Consider the following 19,717-nt stretch of genomic DNA (forward strand, 5'->3'; position numbering starts at 1 on the left):
GGGGTGGCAGTATTGATCAAATAAACTATTACAGCACTGGAGAGGGTGATGTAGTCGAGGGAGCAAAGATTGGTTTGAATTCAGGAACAATCGAGGAGCGATTACACTGCTGGGTGTTTACTACAGGCCACCAAATAGTGGGGAGGAGATAGAGGAGCAGATTTGCAGGCAAATTACAGAAAGATGCAAGAACATAGAAACATAGAAGATAGGAGCAGGAGTAAGCCATTCGGCCCCTCGAGCCTGCTCCGTCATTCAATGCGATCATGGCTGATCATCCAAATTCAGTAGCCGGTCCCTGCTTTCAATTCAATTCAATTCAATTTTATTTGCCATATGTAACCAGTACAAGTACAATAGAATGCTTACTCCCCGTAGGGACACGTCAGCTATTTTTACAGCGCCATGTTCAGAAAGTCAATTCTTTGGCATCCAGTGGCAGTGGGAGCACGATGTCCCTCAGCCGCTCCGTCCTGCTCGTCACCGCGGCCTCCTCCTCACTGTTGCTGGCTCGGCTCCATGTGTGGTGGCCTGCTTCTCCCACTCACCCTCTGGCCACCATTCCCGGCTCCCTCCTCCCAGTCGGACTGCGAGTCATCGTGGCTGCTGCTGCGTCCCGATGTGCTGCGCTGCCTCCACCCAACTCGCCGAACACATCCTCCGGTCACCGCGGCCTCCACCTCACCGTCGCCGGCTCCATGGTCCGACGGCCTGGGCCTGCTTCTCCCGCTTCCGGTCCGGGCTCTGGTCGCCATGCTCGGCTCCCCTCCTCCCAGGAATGCCTTCCCGTTGAGGAGCAGCCGGTCGACGTGCCCTAGTGGGTCGACATGGCTGTTGCTGCGTCCCGATGTGCTGCCTCCGCCTGACTCACCGAACGCCTCGCTCCGGTTGCGGGAGCGAGCGGCGAGAGCGGGCCGCCCGAAGCAGGGAGAGCGCGCTAGCATTGCACTGTCTCGGGCGCCATCTTGACATCTCCCCATACCCCTTGATCCCTTTAGCCTTAAGAAATATATCCAACTCCTTCTTGAATATATTTAATGAATTGGCCTCTACTGCCTTCTGTGGTAGAGAATTCCACAGGTTCACCACTCTCTGGCTGAAGAAATTCCTCCTCATTTCTGTCCTAAATGGCTTACCCCTTATCCTTAGACTGTGACCCCTGTTTCTGGACTCCCCGACCATCGGGAACATCCTTCCAGCATCTTGTCTGTCCAGTCCTGTCAGAATTTTATAAGTTTCAATAAGATCCCCTCTCATTCTTCCAAACTCCAGTGAGTATAAGCCCAATTGTCCCAATCTCTCCTCGTACGTCATTCTTGCCATCCCAGGTGTCAGCCTCGTGAATGATTGCTGAACTCCTTCCATGGCAAGAACATCCTTCCTCAGATAAGGTGACCAAACCTGCACACAATACTCAAGGTGTGGTCTCACCAAGGCCCTGTCCAACTGCAGCAAGACATCCTTGTTCCTGTGCTCAAACCCTCTCACTATGAAGGCCAACATACCATTTGCCTTCTTAACCGCCTGCTGCACCTGCATGCTTACCTTCAGCGACTGGTGCACAAGGACACCCAGGTCTCGTTGCACTGCCTATTCTGCCCTCGCAACGCGATCCTATGCAGAGCTAGACAGATAGCGAACAACTCGATATCTTCCAATAAAATCACAAGGCTTGACTTTTCTTGTAACGCTTTACTGAAAGATTCTTATTGTAAAACTGAAATACAACACAGAAATGGAAGGACACATTAGTATACAGACGCATAATTGATATGTATACACAAATTTAGGTACGCCTGGGCAACACAGTACATCTGGCAACGAATTACATTTAGCAAGCTGGAAGGCATTCTCTTTAAATTAGCCCTGTACATAGTGTATCAAATACGGCTGCTAGTTAACCAGCTAGACAGAAAAAGTTACAACTAAACATTTTCTACAACATACAGTGTACGCTAATCGTCTATAGCATTCTAAATACTCACAGACAAACAATTTCCAAGGCTGAAGCATGGGGACAATACAACCGAGGAGCACCGTGGCGCAGGTCTTGTTCCGGCGGCAGCTCCACGAGGAATGAACTTGCAGTGCCGTGGGGAGCGTGATGACCTCATCACGCTCGGGGTCGTGACGTCGTCGCGTTTGCCGGTAGTTGCGTCGCTGGCCGTTGGGGCCTAAGTCGGGAGCAGGAGCTGGGGGCCAGGCTGGGCCAGTGCTTGCCGCGGGAGCGGAAGATAGCGGTGCTCCCGGCGGCTGCTCGATGCGGCCGAAGACGCTGGGCCGGGCTGTGCCGGCGGCCTTCTGGCGAGCCGGGTCGGGGCGGCAGCCGCCTGACGCACGTCACGTTGTACGTGACGTGATGTCATCACGCTCGGGCGCGTCTTAAAGGGGCAATGGCCCTAAAGGCGAGTTAAAGGGGCAACGGCCCTAACAGGTAAGTCATACATATATAAGTAGGTTATGTACTGTGGTAAACCACGTTCACTATTGTATCACTGTTAGTAGTTAGCACTGTTCACCACTGTTCGTTATAACTGTATCACTGACCACTATTGTATCACGGTACGAGGTCGCCTCTTGCCACACTGCTATACCTGGGATGACCACTGCCGACTCCGCCTTGGCTCCACCCACCAGGCCAGGTATAAAGGTGAGCGACTGGCTGGTATTCCTCCTGCTTGGATCGGATCACCCACGAGAGTGGGCTCTGTTATTTAGTCAATAAAAACCTTTAGTCACCTTCGTAACTCTTCGCCTTTTATTGGAGGAATTGATAGGTATATCAATTTTATTGACTAAATTTAATGATGTCCAACAACGAGTCACAACCGGCGGAGGAGCCACCAGCGCAGCTCCCAGGAGCACAGCCACACCAGCCAGCTTGGCTGCGAGCCCTCAGACCGCCGTACCTGGACCTGAACCCACGAGCAGCAAACTCAGCCGCAGACTTTAAACACTGGCTGGTCTGCTTCGAATCATACCTGAGAGAATCCAGCGTCCCTCAGGCATCCAAACTAAGTGTCCTGCAGGCACAACTGAGCCCGAGAGTATACACTCTCATCGAGGACATGACTACCTACGAGACCGCCATCAACCTGCTGAAACAGAAGTACCGGACCCCGGTAAACTACATGTACGCTAGGCACCTCCTAAGATCACGGCCGCAACAGCCAGGAGAATCAGTAGCCGAATTCTCACAGGCGCTATATGCACTCGCCAGGAACTGTGAGTTTAAATCGGTGTCGGCAGCCGAAAATACTGAAGATAATATCCGCGACGCATTCCTGAAAGGCCTACGGTCCGAGTACTCACGGCAAAGACTGCTGGAAGCTAAAGACCTCAGCATGGAAAAAGCTGAAGCCCTCGCTATCTCCCTGGAAGTGGCCCACCAAGATCAGGAAGCATTCACCAGGTACTGCTCGCGACCCTGGGACTCGGGCCCGACCCCTACCACAGCACCCTTCCCAGCGCCGCCCCCGGGACCTACCTCTGCGTCGGCGTCCCGGACCCGACCGGCCCCGCCACCCCCGGCACCGGCCCCGACATCGGGCATCCGCGATCGGGCCGCCGGCTGTTTTTTTTGTGGCCAGGAGAAGCACCCGAGGTCGCGCTGCCCAGCCAAGAACTCCATATGTAAAACCTGCCTGAAGAAAGGCCACTTCTCCAAGGCCTGCAGGAGCGGATCCTCAGAGGCCAGCAGTGCCGCATGCGAACTATGGGGGCGGCCATCTTCGTTTAGGGCAACTGAGGCCAGCATCCCCACACATGAGTCATGGGGGCGGCCATCTTTGTTTAGGGCAACTGAGGCCAGCATCCCCACACATGAGTCATGGGGGCGGCCATCTTTGATTAAGGCAACCGACCCCAATAGTGCCTCATGGGGCCCTACCTCGTGGGAGACGCCATTTTACTCACCACGCCCGACCGCCTCGCCCGCAGATGACAACGACTCGCTCGGCTACACACTAGCTTCCGTCACCCTGGACCAAGCCCGCCCGCACCATCTGTCCAAGTCAATGATGGACATCAAAGTGAACGGCCACGCCACGACCTGCCTGTTCGACAGCGGAAGCACGGAGAGCTTCATCCACCCAGACACGGTGAGCCACTACTCCCTCTCTGTCCTACCAACGCGCAGCCGAATCTCGATGGCATCGAGGTCCCACGCCACGGACATCAGCGGCTACTGTGTCGTGACCCTGTCGGTTAAGGGCACGGAGTATAAAAACTTTAAACTCCTCGTCCTCCCCCATCTCTGCGCTGCCGTCCTACTAGGGCTGGACTTCCAATCCCACCTCCAAAGCGTAACCCTAGCATACGGTGGACCCCTCCCCCCACTCACAGTCAACAACCAGCAAACGTTAAACCGCCCACCGCGTAACACCTGCAGCCTCTCCACCCTCAAGGTCCCGCCACCCTCTCTGTTTGCTAACCTTACCCCTGACTGCAAACCCGTCGCTACCAAAAGCAGGCGGTATAGCGCCGGGGACAGAGCCTTCATTAGCTCTGAGGTGCGGCGCCTCCTGAAAGAGGGCATTATCGAGGGGAGCAGCAGCCCCTGGCGTGCCCAGGTCGTAGTCGTAAAGACCGGCGATAAAAACCGCCTGGTCATCGACTACAGCCAGACCATAAACAGATATACCCAGCTGGACGCATACCCCCTCCCCCGCATATCTGACATGGTCAATCAGATTGCACAGTATAAAGTATTCTCGACCATCGACCTGAAGTCGGCCTACCACCAACTCCCTATCCACCCTGAGGACCGCCAGTATACCGCCTTCGAGGCGAATGGGCGCCTATACCACTTCCTTAGGGTCCCCTTCGGTGTCACTAATGGGGTCTCGGTCTTCCAAAGGGAGATGGACCAGATGGTTGACCAGAACGAACTGCAGGCTACATTCCCCTACCTAGATAACGTCACTATCTGCGGCCGCGACCGGCAGGAACATGACGCGAATCTGGAGAAATTCCTCCGTACGGCCCAACGGCTGAACCTCACCTACAATAAGGAGAAATGCGTGTTTAACACCACGCGCCTTGCCATCCTCGGCTGCGTAGTGGAGAACGGAATCATCGGCCCCGACCCAGAAAGAATGCGCCCCCTCATGGAGCTACCCCTCCCCCACTGCCCTAAAGCACTTAGGAGAACCCTGGGGCTTTTCGCCTACTATGCCCAATGGGTACCCAATTACGCGGACAAAGCCAGACCCCTCCTGAAAGCCACTTCCTTCCCCCTCACGGAGGAGGCGTGCGCGGCCTTCTCCCTCATTAAGGGAGACATAGCCAAGGCCACGATGCACGCAGTGGACGAGTCCATCCCCTTTCAGGTGGAGAGCGACGCATCCGACTTCGCCTTAGCCGCCACCCTAAACCAGGAGGGGAGGCCAGTGGCCTTCTTCTCAAGGACCCTACAGGGCCCCGAGATCCGACATTCGTCGGTCGAGAAAGAGGCCCAGGCGATCGTGGAGGCAGTACGGCGCTGGAGGCACTACCTGGCAGGCAAACGATTTACCCTCCTCACCGACCAGCGTTCGGTGGCTTTCATGTTTAATAACAAGCTGAAGGGCAAAATCAAGAATGACAAGATTTTGAGATGGAGAATCGAGCTCTCCACCTACGATTATGAGATCTTGTACCGGCCAGGCAAGCTGAACGAATCCCCTGATGCCCTTTCACGAATGACATGCGCCAGCGCGCATATCGATAGGCTTCAGACCCTCCACGACCAGCTCTGCCACCCCGGAGTCACCAGACTCTACCATTTCATTAAGGCCCGCAACCTGACCTACTCCATCGAGGAGGTCAGGACCATGACCAGGAACTGCCAGACCTGTGCGGAGTGCAAACCGCACTTCTATAGGCCGGACCGAGCAAGCCTGATCAAGGCCACCCGCCCCTTCGAGCGCCTGAGCATCGACTTTAAGGGGCCCCTCCCGTCCTCTGACCGTAATGTGTACTTCCTCAACATCGTTGATGAGTACTCCCGTTTCCCCTTTGCCTTCCCCTGCCCCGACATGACCAGTAGCACGGTCATTAAGTGCCTGAATGCCCTCTTCGCCTTGTTCGGGTTCCCGAACTATATACACAGCGACCGGGGCTCCTCCTTCATGAGCGAGGAACTCCGGCAATTCCTCCTAGAGAGAGGTATTGCAGCAAGCAGGACCACCAGCTACAACCCCAGAGGTAACGGTCAGGTGGAAAGAGAGAACGCGACGGTATGGAAGGCCGTCCTCTTAGCCTTAAAGTCTAAGGGCCTCCCAACCTCCCGCTGGCAAGAAGTCCTCCCGACAGCGCTGCACTCCATCCGGTCATTACTTTGCACGGCCACTAACACCACCCCCCATGAACGAATGTTCGTTTTCCCCAGGAAGTCGACTACGGGAACCACTCTACCAACCTGGCTGACCGCCCCGGGGCCGGTCTGGCTGCGGAAACACGTGAGGACCCATAAAACGGACCCCCTGGTCGAGAGGGTGAACCTCCTGCACGCCAACCCCCAGTACGCCTACGTGGCGTACCCAGACGGGCGGGAGGACACTGTCTCCCTACGAGACCTCGCACCCTCAGCCGATCCGGAAACACCGCCACCACCCCCCCCAACCTCAGTCCAGGTAGACGGCATGCCGGAACCCCACGAGCCCTCGCCGACCACGCAAACACCAGCATCAACACCGGATAAGGCACCAGCACCGGATAAGGCAACACCACCGCTGCGGCGATCGGAGAGGCTTACGAAGCCTCCGGACAGACTGACCTACCAGAATTGGTAGTACACTTCACCCCGCCGGACTTAATTCTAAACAAGGGGTGAATGTGGTAAACCACGTTCACTATTGTATCACTGTTAGTAGTTAGCACTGTTCACCACTGTTCGTTATAACTGTATCACTGACCACTATTGTATCACGGTACGAGGTCGCCTCTTGCCACACTGCTATACCTGGGATGACCACTGCCGACTCCGCCTTGGCTCCACCCACCAGGCCAGGTATAAAGGTGAGCGACTGGCTGGTATTCCTCCTGCTTGGATCGGATCACCCACGAGAGTGGGCTCTGTTATTTAGTCAATAAAAACCTTTAGTCACCTTCGTAACTCTTCGCCTTTTATTGGAGGAATTGATAGGTATATCATGTACATACAGTAAGGTTGGGTTAGAGGGAGAGACAGCACACTCCCCGCTTGGTACGATCCCATTCGTACCACTACAGACACAAAATAAACCTGAAGAGAACGTCCTTCGGCAGCGACATACTCAGAGTCCGTTCTCTAAGTTTCTTCGGAAAGGAGGACTACGATCTCTGAGACTGGCCTCAGAAACACTTTGACAGTCCCCTCCTTGACGATCTTCACCTCCACCTTGCGGACCCTCTTGTCCCTGCTCGGCAGAGTTTTGACGACCAGTCCCACTGGCCATTCGTTTCTGTGTGCTTGGCTGTCTTTCAGCAAGACGACATCTCTCACTTTGACGTTTGGCTTGTCTTCTGTCCATTTCCTACGGTTCTGTAGGGTGGACAAATACTCTCCTCTCCATCTCTTCCAAAAAGTGTCTGCAAGGCACTGGACTTGCTTCCACTGCTTCCTGTGTAGCTCAGCCATGTCCAAGTTTCCAGAGGGGGCTGAAATAGCACTCATCTTTTGAGTCAGGAGCATCGCTGGGGTGAGGACTGCGGGCATGTCTGGGTCGGTGGACACCGGCACCAGGGGTCTTGCATTCATGATCGCCATGACTTCAGCCATGAGAGTGCTCAAGACGTCGTGTGTGAGACGAGTAGGTCCCGTCCGAAGCAGCATGGCATCCAGAATACGCCTGGCGACACCGATGAGCCTCTCCCATGAACCACCCATGTGGGATGAATGTGGGGGGTTAAACACCCACGTGCATCCTTTCTTTTGGAGGTAGCTTCCTACCGCTGCATCGTCCGTGTGGTTGTCCAACTCCTTACAGGCACCCATGAAGTTAGTCCCTCTGTCAGAACGGAGAAGTTTGGCTGGACCACGGATAGAGAAAAGCCTCCTCAGTGCATTGATAAAGCTGTCTGTTGACATGGATTCGATCAGCTCAATGTGCACAGCTCTGGTAGACATGCACGTAAAGAGCACCGCCCAGCGCTTGCTGCCTGCACTACCTCCTCTTGTGCGACGTGTCATGATGGTCCATGGCCCAAAGACGTCAAGGCCCACGCTGGTGAATGGAGGCTCTGGAGTGAGTCTGTCAGTGGGCAAGTCTGCCATCTTTTGGTCCTCTAACCTCCCTCGTAGCTTGCGGCAGGTAACACACTTGTGGATAACGGAAGAAACCAGGCGCTTGCTCCCGATTATCCAGTATCCGGCTGCTCGGATAGCTCCTTCTGTTATGTGTCGCCCTTGGTGAGCCACTTGCTCATGATAGTATCTCACGAGTAGTGTGGCAATGTGATGGGTGCGCGGAATGATCAGAGGGTGCTTTTCTTCTCTTGATAAGTCTGTGAATGATGTGCGCCCTCCGACCCGGAGCAAGCCATCTTCGTCTGTAACTGGGTTGAGCTTTTTAAGTGGGCTCTGCTTGGGGAATGTCTGTCCCTCTTCACGGTGTTTGAGTTCCTCCTTGAAGACATCGTGCTGGGCAGAGCGAATGATCACGTCTTTGGCTTGTGAAAGCTCACTTGTGCTGGGCGCTTCTTTAGAACATTTCCATCCTTTGTGTTCTACGTTGTCCGAATTCCCCTTGAAGGATGCTGCTACGTGAATGAGTCGGGCTGTGGTTCGGCAGAGTGTTCTCCAGCTTGAGAATCGCTCGAAGCGTTGTGAGCCCAACTGAGGTTCTGAGGCTTTGGTGGCCAGGGTCGTAACTTCAGGCCGAATCTCAGTATCAGCTTCAGGCTCCACAAGGGTGAAGGGATTGGACTCAGGAGTCTCCTCTGTGTTGACATTAGACAGGAAAGAGAGGCCCGAGAACCAACTGCTTTGCTGTAGGTGTGCTGCTGGTATAGACCTGGTAGCATGGTCTGCAGGGTTCAGGTCTGTGGAGACATAGCACCACTGGTCGGGGTGAGTGGATCGTCTGATAACGAGTCACCCGGTTGGAAACATACACATAAAACCTTTTTGTGGAGTTGTGGATGTAACCAAGTACAATCTTGCTGTCCGTGAAGAACTTGACGGCGCCCACATCGACGTCGATCTCGTCTCTGATCAACTCGTACAGTTGGACAGCCAACACGGCTGCACAAAGCTCGAGACGTGGAATGGTGTGGGCAGGCCGAGGGGCCAACTTGGACTTCCCCATAACGAATCCCACATGGTATTTCCCGTTGGTGTCAGCCGCTCTCAAGTAGGCCACAGCTCCTATTGCTACTGTGGACGCGTCTGAGAAGATGCACAGCTCTCTTCTCTGTGTTGAAGACAGCGAGCCTGGAATGTAGCACCTCTCTATGTGCAGGTCTTCGAGAGCCTTCAAGGACTCCTTCCATAGGTTCCATTTTGCTTCTTTTTCTGGGAGGAGTGGAGCATCCCACTCACTCTGATCCGATGAGAGTTCCCGTACTAATGCTTTTCCTTGCATTGTTATGGGAGCTACGAACCCCAAAGGGTCATACAAACTGTTGACCGTGGACAGGACGCCTCTCCGCGTGAATGGCCTTTCTTCACGGGACACCAGGAATGTGAAGCTGTCTGTTTCTAGGTTCCAGGAGAGCCCCAGGCTCCGTTGAAGGGGGAGAGGATCTACCCCAAGGTGCAAATCCTTCAGATCCTTGGCACGGTCCTCTGCAGGGAAGGCTTCCATCACCCGTCCACTGTTCGATGCTACCTTGTGTAGTCTCAGGTTGGACTCTGCCAACATCGCTCTGGTTCTTGTCAGGAGGTCTATTGCTTCTTCAGGTGTGGTAACCGAGGTAAGACCATCGTCAACATAGAACTGTCTCTCAACAAAATGCTTCGCGTCGGAGCCATATTCTTGCTTGCCTTTCTGAGCGGCTCGCCTCATGCAGTAGATAGCCACAGCAGGTGAAGGGCTGTCTCCAAACACGTGGACCTTCATCCTGTACTCCACCACCTTCTTGTTGAAGTCGTTGTCCTCATACCACAGGTAGCGGAGATAGTCCCTGTGGTCCTCTCGGACGACGAAGCAATAAAACATTTGCTGCACGTCTGCTGTCAGGGCTACGGGTTCTTTCCTGAACCGCAGGAGAACTCCCAGCAAGGTGTTGTTCAAGTCTGGGCCGCTGAGGAGTACATCGTTCAGGGACACCCCTTTGCATTCAGCGCTTGAGTCGAACACAACTCGTACCTGGCCTGGCTTTTGTGGGTGATACACACCGAATGTCGGCAGGTACCAGTGTTCTTTACCTTCTTCCAGAGGTGGGGCAGGCTCGGCTTGGTCGTTGTCCAGCATCTTCTGCATGAACTCTATGTAATGGCCCTTCATCTCTAACCTTTTCTCCAGTGTTCTCCTGAGTGAGCAGAGGCGCTTCATGGCTTGTTCCCTGTTGCTCGGAAGGCGGCGTCTGGGAGAGCGAAATGGCAAGGGTGCCACCCAGCTGTGTCCATCGTCCTGGTAGACTTCCTCATCCATGATGGTTAGGAAGGCTTTGTCGTCCATGGATAGTGCTGGCTTGTCATCATCCTCGGACCTTTCGAACGCTGAGCATCCTAGGCTGTCTGTGCTCACGGTGAGGCCTGCCTCTTCCTCACAGGCAGAGGAGGTTGACCTATGATGCTGCGTCATGCCGTCGTAGTCTTCCTTTACCTGGATCCTGTTTGGGCATGGGCTGAGAAAGGATGTGCGACCGTTGTGTAACACGTTTGTTTTATGGACGCTGACATCCGCTGGTTTGTGGGCTGTTCCCAGGCAAACTCCACCCACGAGGACCCATCCCAGGTCAAGCCGCTGCGCATAAGGAGCGTTGTGGGGCCCGTTGATTTGCTCGCGCACCTTGTGCACCCTTAAGATGTCTCTTCCCAAGAGCAGGAGGATTGGAGCGTCCGGGTCCACAGCTGGAATCTTGTCGGCGACTGGCTGTAGGTGGGGCTGATAGCGTGCGACCTCTGGGGAGGGAATTCCCGTCCTATCGTCTGGCATCATGTCACACTCAATTAGGGTGGGGAGGGGAAGCTGTAGTTTCCCATCCATGGACTCGATCGTGAAGTTCCCAACTCTCCTACCCGTAGTCTCTGTTGTCCCTGCACAGGTTTTTAGCGTGTACGGAGCTGCGCTGGCCTTGACTTCAAAGAGATTGAAGAATTCGGTCCTCGCTAGAGACTTGTTACTTTGCTCATCGAGCACTGCGTACATTTTGATCGCTTTCTCCTTTCTCCCTGCAGGATATGCTTTAACCAAGCAGATTTTGGAGCATGAGCGTGGGCTGCTTGCGTTTCCACAAACCTCTGTGCACTTGGAGGTGACCGAAGAAGATGTGCCTTCGCTTTGCTCCCCGCTATCCTCTTTGTCGACCGCAGCGCTCTCGGTGGTTGAAGGAGGAGGACCTGGATGCAGGGCCGCGATGTGTTTTTCGCTGTTGCACTCAAGGCACTTGATTGTCACCTTGCAGTCTTTTGCCATGTGCATAGTCGACCCACAACACCTGAAGCAGGTGCGATTCTCTTTCAGGTATGATTTGCGCTCATCAATAGGCTTGCCTCTAAAGCTCCGACACTTCTTGAGTGGGTGGGGCTTCTTGTGTATCGGACACTGCGGTCTGGGTCATCCACTTTGTTCTCAGCGGAACTGGATTGGTTGACTGAGGGTTCGGCTGGAACGTCTGTTTTGTGCACACTCACAGAGGCTTTATTGCTGTACTTTGTGGGTTTCTCTGTTCTCGAAGGAGCGTAACTGCTGGAGGTGGAGAAAGTGAAACTTGGATCATTCCTCACCCTTGCCTGTTGTTGGACAAACCTGGAGAAGAGAGAGAAGGGGGGAAATGCCACTCCATTGTCCTCCTTGTACTTGGATCCCTTAGCTATCCATTTCTCTTGAAGATTGTGGGGGAGCTTTTCCACTATTGGGTTTACCCCACGAGCCGTATCCAAATACGAGAGGCCGGTCAGGTAACCTTCTCCCTTGGCACACTCCAGTTCGAGGAGAATGTCGCCCAGTTCTCTGAGCTCGACATTATCCTTGTTGGTTAGCTTCGGGAAGTCCTCAAGCTTCTTGAGCAGTGCGTGTTCGATGACTTCTGGTGTCCCATAACAGTCGTCGAGACGTTGCCAAACCAGGTTGAGGCCTGCTGTGGGATTGAGGACGTGCGTTGAGCGAATTCTCTTCGCCTGCCTTGACGACTCGGCTCCGAGCCACTTTATCATCAAGTCTAGTTCCTCTCTGGCTGACAGATTCAAGTCCTTGGTGGTACTCAGGAAGGATGCTCTCCATGACCAATAATTTTCAGGACGGTCGTCGAATTCTAGGAGGCCTGAACTTAACAATTCTCGGCGAGTAAGGTACCTGGCGAAGTCTTGTGCGCCTTGCGGCTCGGGCGAGGACTGCTTAGCTGGATTGGCCGAGTGTTGTGGAGGTCTCTGCAGGTGAGTCTTACTCGTTTCTTCTCTTTTGAGCTCAGTGTCTCCGAAAACGGGCCGTTTGTTGCTGGGGTGAGTAGCTAGTTCTACGTCGAGATACCTGAATGTTTCCTTTGAGAACACTTTGGAGTGTTGTTGGACATACTCATTTGTACGTTGCACTGGACTGAGGGGCTGTTCCAGGTCATATGTTTCCTGGCTGGGCTCCCCGCGTTCGCTCTCCTCATCTTCTTCATAAGCTGCGGCTTCGGCTTTAGCGGCAGCGGCAGCTCTCTGGCTTTGGAGAATGTGGAGAATGGCAGCGAGATCAGCTCTCTGCTTTACAAGGTCGGCTCTCTGCTTCATGAGGTCAGCTTCTTTTTCAGCGAAGGACAATTGCGCCTGGGTGGCCTTTGCCTTGGCACGTGCTTTGGCGGCTGCAGAAGCTGTCGATGACGACGGTCTGCTGGACCGCCGAGATGACCTAGAGGATACTTTAGAGAACTGTGACTTGGCATCGTTTGCTGGGAGAGCTGTCGGTGACGACGGTCTGCTGGACCGCCGAGATGTTCTCGAGGCTGCTTTAGAGGACTGTGACTTGGCCTCGTTTGCTGGGAGAGGCTCATTCTTCTCGATTGGCTGGTCGACTTCCTCTAGAGTATATTGTTTTCCTGAGCGTAGACTCATGGTAGCTGAGTGGTATCTTCCTGTGCTTGAGCCCGCTGTGCTGCTGTCTTTTTACTATTGCGCCCTCGCAACGCGATCCTATGCAGAGCTAGACAGATAGCGAACAACTCGATATCTTCCAATAAAATCACAAGGCTTGACTTTTCTTGTAACGCTTTACTGAAAGATTCTTATTGTAAAACTGAAATACAACACAGAAACGGAAGGACACATTAGTATACAGACGCATAATTGATATGTATACACAAATTTAGGTACGCCTGGGCAACACAGTACATCTGGCAACGAATTACATTTAGCAAGCTGGAAGGCATTCTCTTTAAATTAGCCCTGTACATAGTGTATCAAATACGGCTGCTAGTTAACCAGCTAGACAGAAAAAGTTACAACTAAACATTTTCTACAACATGCAGTGTACGCTAATCGTCTATAGCATTCTAAATACTCACAGACAAACAATTTCCAAGGCTGAAGCATGGGGACAATACAACCGAGGAGCACCGTGGTGCAGGTCTTGTTCCGGCGGCAGCTCCATGAGGAATGAACTTGCAGTGCCGTGGGGAGCGTGATGACCTCATCACGCTCGGGGTCGTGACGTCGTCGCGTTTGCCGGTAGTTGCGTCGCTGGCCGTTGGGGCCTAAGTCGGGAGCAGGAGCTGGGGGCCAGGCTGGGCTGGTGCTTGCCGCGGGAGCGGAAAATAGCGGTGCTCCCGGCGGCTGCTCGATGCGGCCGAAGACGCTGTGCCGGCGGCCTTCTGGCGAGCCGGGTCGGGGCGGCAGCCGCCTGACGCACGTCACGTTGTACGTGACGTGATGTCATCACGCTCGGGCGCGTCTTAAAGGGGCAATGGCCCTAAAGGCGAGTTAAAGGGGCAACGGCCCTAACAGGTAAGTCATACATATATAAGTAGGTTATGTACATACAGTAAGGTTGGGTTAGAGGGAGAGACAGCACACTTCCCCTTCTCCCAATCTATTGCCATTCAGATAATAATGTCTTCCTGTTTTTGCCACCAAAGTGGATAACCTCACATTTATCCACATTATATTGCATCTGCCATGCTTTTGCCCAATCACCTAACCTGTCCAAATCATACTGGAGTTTCTCGGCATCCTCCTCACAGCACACACGCCCACCCAGCTTTGTGTCGTCTGCAAATTTGGAGATATTACATCTAGTTCCCTTGTCTAGAGCATTAATATATATTGTGAATAGCTGGGGTCCAAGGACTGATCCCTCCGGTACCCCACAAGTCACTGCCTGCCACTTGGAAAATGACCCATTTATTCCAACTCTTTGCTTTCTGTCTGCCAACCAGTTCTCTATCCAAGTCAATACCTTGCCCCAATCCCACATTTCTTAACTTTACACGCTAATCTCTTATGCAGGACCTTATCAAAAGCCTTCTGAAAGTCCAAATACACCACATCCACTAGTTCTCCCTTATCTATTTTACCAGTTACATCCTCAAAAAATTCCAGTAGATTAGTCAAGAACGATTTACCTTTTGTAAATCCATGTTGACTTTGTCTGATCCTGTCACTGTTTTCCAAGTGCTCTGCTATTACATCCTTTATAATGGACACTAGCATTTTCCCCACTACCGATGTCAGGTCTGTAATTCCCCGTTTTCTCTCTACCACCTTTTTTGAATAGTGGGGTAACATTAGCTACCCTCCAATCCATGGGTACTGTTCCAGATTCCATTGAATGTTGGAAGATGATCAGCAAAGCATCTACTATTTCTAGGGCCACTTCCTTAAGTACCCTAGGATGTAGATTATCAGGCCCTGGGGATTTATCGGTCTTCAAGAGTAGTGACAATGGGGGACTTCAATTATGCGAATATAGATAGTAACAGTGTAAAGGGCAAATTGGGGAGGAATCCCTGAAATGTGTACAAGAGACCTTTCTGGATCAGTGTGTTTCCAGCCCAATGAGGAAGGAAGCAGAGCTGGATCTAGTTCTGGGGAATGAAGTGGGGCGAGTGGAGCGTGTTTCAGTGGGAGTGTATTTAGGGGAACAGTGATCATAATATCATCAGGTTTAGAATAGTTATAGAAAAGGACAAGGAACAATCAAGCGTAAAAATAATTAACTGGAGGAGGGCTAACTGCAGTGAGAGGAAAAGGGATCTGGCCCAGGTGGATTGGAGTCAAAAATTGGGAGGCAAAACAGAAAATGACCAATGGGAGGCCTTCAAAGAGGAGCTGGTTCGGGTACAGAGCAGACACATTCCTATGAGGGGGAAAGGAAGGGCATCCAAAGCCAGAGCTCCCTGGATGACTAAAGATAGAGGTTAAAGTGAGAGAGAAAGAGGAGGTTTATGACAAATGTAAGGTTGATAATACAGTGGGGAATCATGCTGAATATAGAAAGTACAGAGGAGATCTAAACAATGGAATAAGAGGGGCAAAGAGAGAGTATGAGAACAGATTAGCAGCTAACATAAAAGGGAACCCAAAAGTCTTTTATAAAGACTTAAATAGTAAAAGGGCAGTCAAAGGAAGGGAGGGGCTGATTGGGGACCTAAAGGGAGATTGTCTTGTGGAGGCAGAGGGCTGGGCTGAGGGACTAAATGAGAACTTTGCATCTGTCTTCACTGGAGAAGAGGATGCTGCCAATGTAGCAGTAAAGGAGGAGGCCGGAGCGATACTGGACAGGATACAAATAGATAAAGAGGAGGGACTTCAAAGGTCGGCAGTCCTCAAAGTAGAAAAGTCGCCCGGTCCGGATGGGATTTGTCCTCGGTTACTGAGGGAAGTAGGGGTGAAAATTGCGGAGGCTCCGGCCACAATCTTCCAATCCTCCTTGGACATGGGGGTGGTGCCAGAGGACAGGAGGATTGCAAATGTTACAGCCCTGTTTAAAATAGGGGAGAGGGATAAACCCAGCAACTACAGGCCAGTCAGCCTAACGTCGGTGGTGGGGAAACTTTTAGAGACAATAATCCGGGACAAAATTCATTGGCCCTTGGAAAAGTCTGGGCTAGTAACTGAAAGTCAGTTTGTTAAAGGCAAATCGTGTCTGACTAACATGATGGAGTTCTTTGATGAAGTAATGGAGAGGGTTGAGGGTAGAGCGGTTGATGTTGTGTATATGGACTCTCAAAGGGCGTTTGACAAAGTCCCACATAATAGACTTGTTGGCCTTAGTCCATGGGATTAAAGGGACAGTGACAGCATGGATCTAGAATGGGCTCATGGACAGAAGGCAGAGAGTAGTGGGGAACGGCTGTGTTTCAGACTGGAGGGAGGGATTCAGTGGGGATCCCCAGGGCTCACAATTAGGACCACTGCTCTTTTTGATCCATATTAATGACCGGGACTTGGGTGTACAGGGCTCAATTTCAAAGTTTGCAGAGGACATGAAACTTGGAAATGTCATAAACAGTGAGGATAGTAACAGACTTCAGGAGGACACAGACAGACTGGTGAAATGGGCAGAAACATGAGATGAAATTTAACACAGAAGTGCGAAGTGATACATTTTGGTGGGAAGAATGAGGAGAGGCAATAAAACTAAATGGTCCAATTTTAAAGGGTGTGCAGGAACAGAGAGGCCTCGGGGTGTATGTACACAAATCTTTGAAGGTGGCAGGACAAGTTGAGAAGGCTGTTAAAAAGCAAACAGGATCCTTGACTTTATTAATAGAGGAATAGAGTACAAAAGCAAGCAAGTTATGCTAAGCCTTTATAAAACACTGGTTAGGCCTCAGCTGGAGTATTGTGTTCAATTCAGGGCACCACACTTTAGGAAGGATGTCAAGGCCTTGGAGAGGGTGCAGAGGAGATTTACTAGAATGGTACCAGGGATGAGGGGCTTCAGTTATGTGGAGAGACAGGAGAAGCTGGGATTGTTCTCCTTGGAGCAGAGAAGGCTAAGGGGCGATTTACTAGATTGGGTACCAGGGGATGAGGGACTTCAGTTATGTGGAGAGACTGGAGAAGCTGGGGTTGTTCTCCTTGGAGCAGAGAAGGTTAAGGGGAGATTAACTAGAATGGTACCAGGGGATGAGGGACTTCAGTTATGTGACGAGACTGGAGAAGCTGGGGTTGTTCTCCTTGGAGCAGAGAAGGTTAAGGGGAGATTTACTAGAATGTGTCTAATTCTGTTAGATTCAGGAGATGGTTCTGTGATAGTGGATTGGTGGTTAGGATCAGATCAGCCATGATCTTATTGAATGGCGGAGCAGGCTCGAGGGGCCGATTGGCCTACTCCTGCTCCTATTTCATATGTTCTTATGTTATGAGGGACTTCAGTTATGTGGAGAGACGGGAGAAGCTGGGGTTGTTCTCCTTGGAGCAGAGAAGGTTAAGGGGCGATTTACTAGAATGGTACCGGGGATGAGGGACTTCAGTTATGTGGAGAGACTGGAGAAGCTGGGGTTGTTCCCCTTGGAGCAGAGAAGGTTAAGGGGAGATTAACTAGAATGGTACCAGGGATGAGGGACTTCAGTTATGTGGAGAGACTGGAGAAGCTGGGGTTGTTCTCCTTGGAGCAGAGAAGGTTAAGGGGAGATTTACTAGAATGGTACCGGGGATGAGGGACTTCAGTTATGTGGAGAGACTGGAGAAGCTGGGGTTGTTCCCCTTGGAGCAGAGAAGGTTAAGGGGAGATTTGATAGAGGTGTTAAAAATCATGAATAATTTGGATAGAGTTAATAAGGAGAAACTGTTGCAGTGGAGGAAGGGTCGTTAACCAGAGGACACAGATTTAAGGTGATTGGCAAAAGAACCAGAGGTGACATGAGGAAACTTTTTTTCCACAGCGAGTTGTTGTGATGGGGAACGCGCTGCCTGATAGGGCGGTGGAAGCAGATTCAACAGGAGCCTTCAAAAGGGGACGGGATAAATACTTGAACTGAAATAAATTGCAGGGATATAGGGAAAGAGCGGAGGAGTGGGACTAACTGGATTGCTCTTTGAAAGAGCCGGCACAGGCTCGATGGGCCGAATGGCCTCCTTCTGTGCTATTCTGTGATTCTATGAATACAGAGAGACAATGTCCCTTTAAATATCGAGGTGTTACGCTGAGGTAAGGAGACACATTGTCCCTTTAGTTACAAAGGAGAAGACAAAAAGATCGCACTCTTTAACTGACACCAATACTCCGAGAGAAGAGGATGTGACGGTCGATGTCCCTTTAACTGGGCCGCACATGCCTGTGATTAAAGGCATCGGAAACAGTGGAATCGACCCACCGCAGTCACACTGTGGACACTCTGGTATGTCAGCGGGTGGGATACACCAGGGAATCCCTTTCCACACACTGAGGTTGACTCTAATGATCGGGAGTCCCAGGGTTTCGGATACCAGATAATCAAGCTCACAAGAACACAAATTGTCTCTCCAGACTTTATTAAGAGCGCTGCATAACACAGATCGGGTGATAATTCCCTCAATCTGGAGAATAGAAGTACAGTGGATTCGCGCGCAATCTTCTCGAGTCTGTTCCAACTGACAACAGCTTAAGTGGCCTGTTCTTAAACACAAGCTTGGTTACTGCTCAGGAAATGGGATTGTTTGGACCCGTCTGTTGACCGCCTCCTGAACTCCTGCTAATTCAGGGAATTTAGTCCATCTGTGACCAGACTATAACCACAAGCCCGTCCAGTTATCACACCTATACGGTCCATGAGGTTATTATTCGATTCACACCCGGACGTTGTGCCTTTATTTGTCTGGCACTTCATCCTATAACACGGGTACAGGGGCTCAGTAATGTTTCATTCATCAGAAAAAGACAAAGTACAACAACATACTGGTCAGCTTAACAGAATCTCATCATATTTATGGGGCCATAAATATAAAAGGCACTAATAAATCCAGTAGTGAATTCAGGAGAAATATCTTTACCCAGAGAGTGGTAGAATGGGGAACTCGTTACCACAAGGAGTGGTTGCGGTGAACAGCACAGATGGATTTATGAGGAAGCCACACGAGGGAGAAAGGAATGGGAGGAGATGTTGATCGGGTTAATTGAAGTAGGGTGGGTGTGGGGCATAAACACTGGTATGGACCAGTTGGGCCGAATGGCCTGTTTCTGTGCTGTACATTCTATGGAACACCATGAACAGTCAATCGAAGGGAATCATCAGCACAACAGTCTTAAAGATTAAACAGCAGTACAAGAATTTATAAAACATGAATCCATTCCATGTTCATGTCACCCCAGCTTTCCACAGGGCCCTGCACTACAGAACAGTGTGAACTCGCTGGTGTTTCACCAGGTGGGCTGACTGAGTGAATCCCTTCCCACACACGGAGCAGGTGAACGGCCTCTTCCCAGTGTGAACTCGCTGGTGTCCGTTCAGATCCCCAGAGGTTTTAAAGCTCTTCCCACAGGCAGAACATGTAAATGGTCTCGCATCAGTGTGAACAAGCTGGTGTTGCTTCAGATCCCCAGAGGTTTTAAAGCTCTTCCCACAGGCAGAACATGTAAATGGTCTCGCATCAGTGTGAACTTGCTGGTGTTGCTTCAGATCCCCAGAGGTTTTAAAGCTCTTCCCACAGGCAGAACATGTAAATGGTCTCTCATCAGTGTGAACTCGC

The 19,717-nt window shown here is 51.7% G+C and overlaps 1 protein-coding gene across 1 annotated transcript in view; it reads right to left on the reverse strand.

The window, feature by feature from the left end:
• LOC147118254 (uncharacterized) overlaps nucleotides 1-19,717 on the reverse strand; it is a 183,295-nt gene that overhangs the window by 132,373 nt on the left and 31,205 nt on the right. The gene's annotated exons all lie outside the window — the stretch shown is intronic.

Source organism: Somniosus microcephalus, chromosome 4 (genome assembly GCF_052327205.1).
Source record: "Somniosus microcephalus isolate GS21.2 chromosome 4, FLI_Smic_1.0, whole genome shotgun sequence".
NCBI lineage: Eukaryota > Metazoa > Chordata > Chondrichthyes > Squaliformes > Somniosidae > Somniosus > Somniosus microcephalus.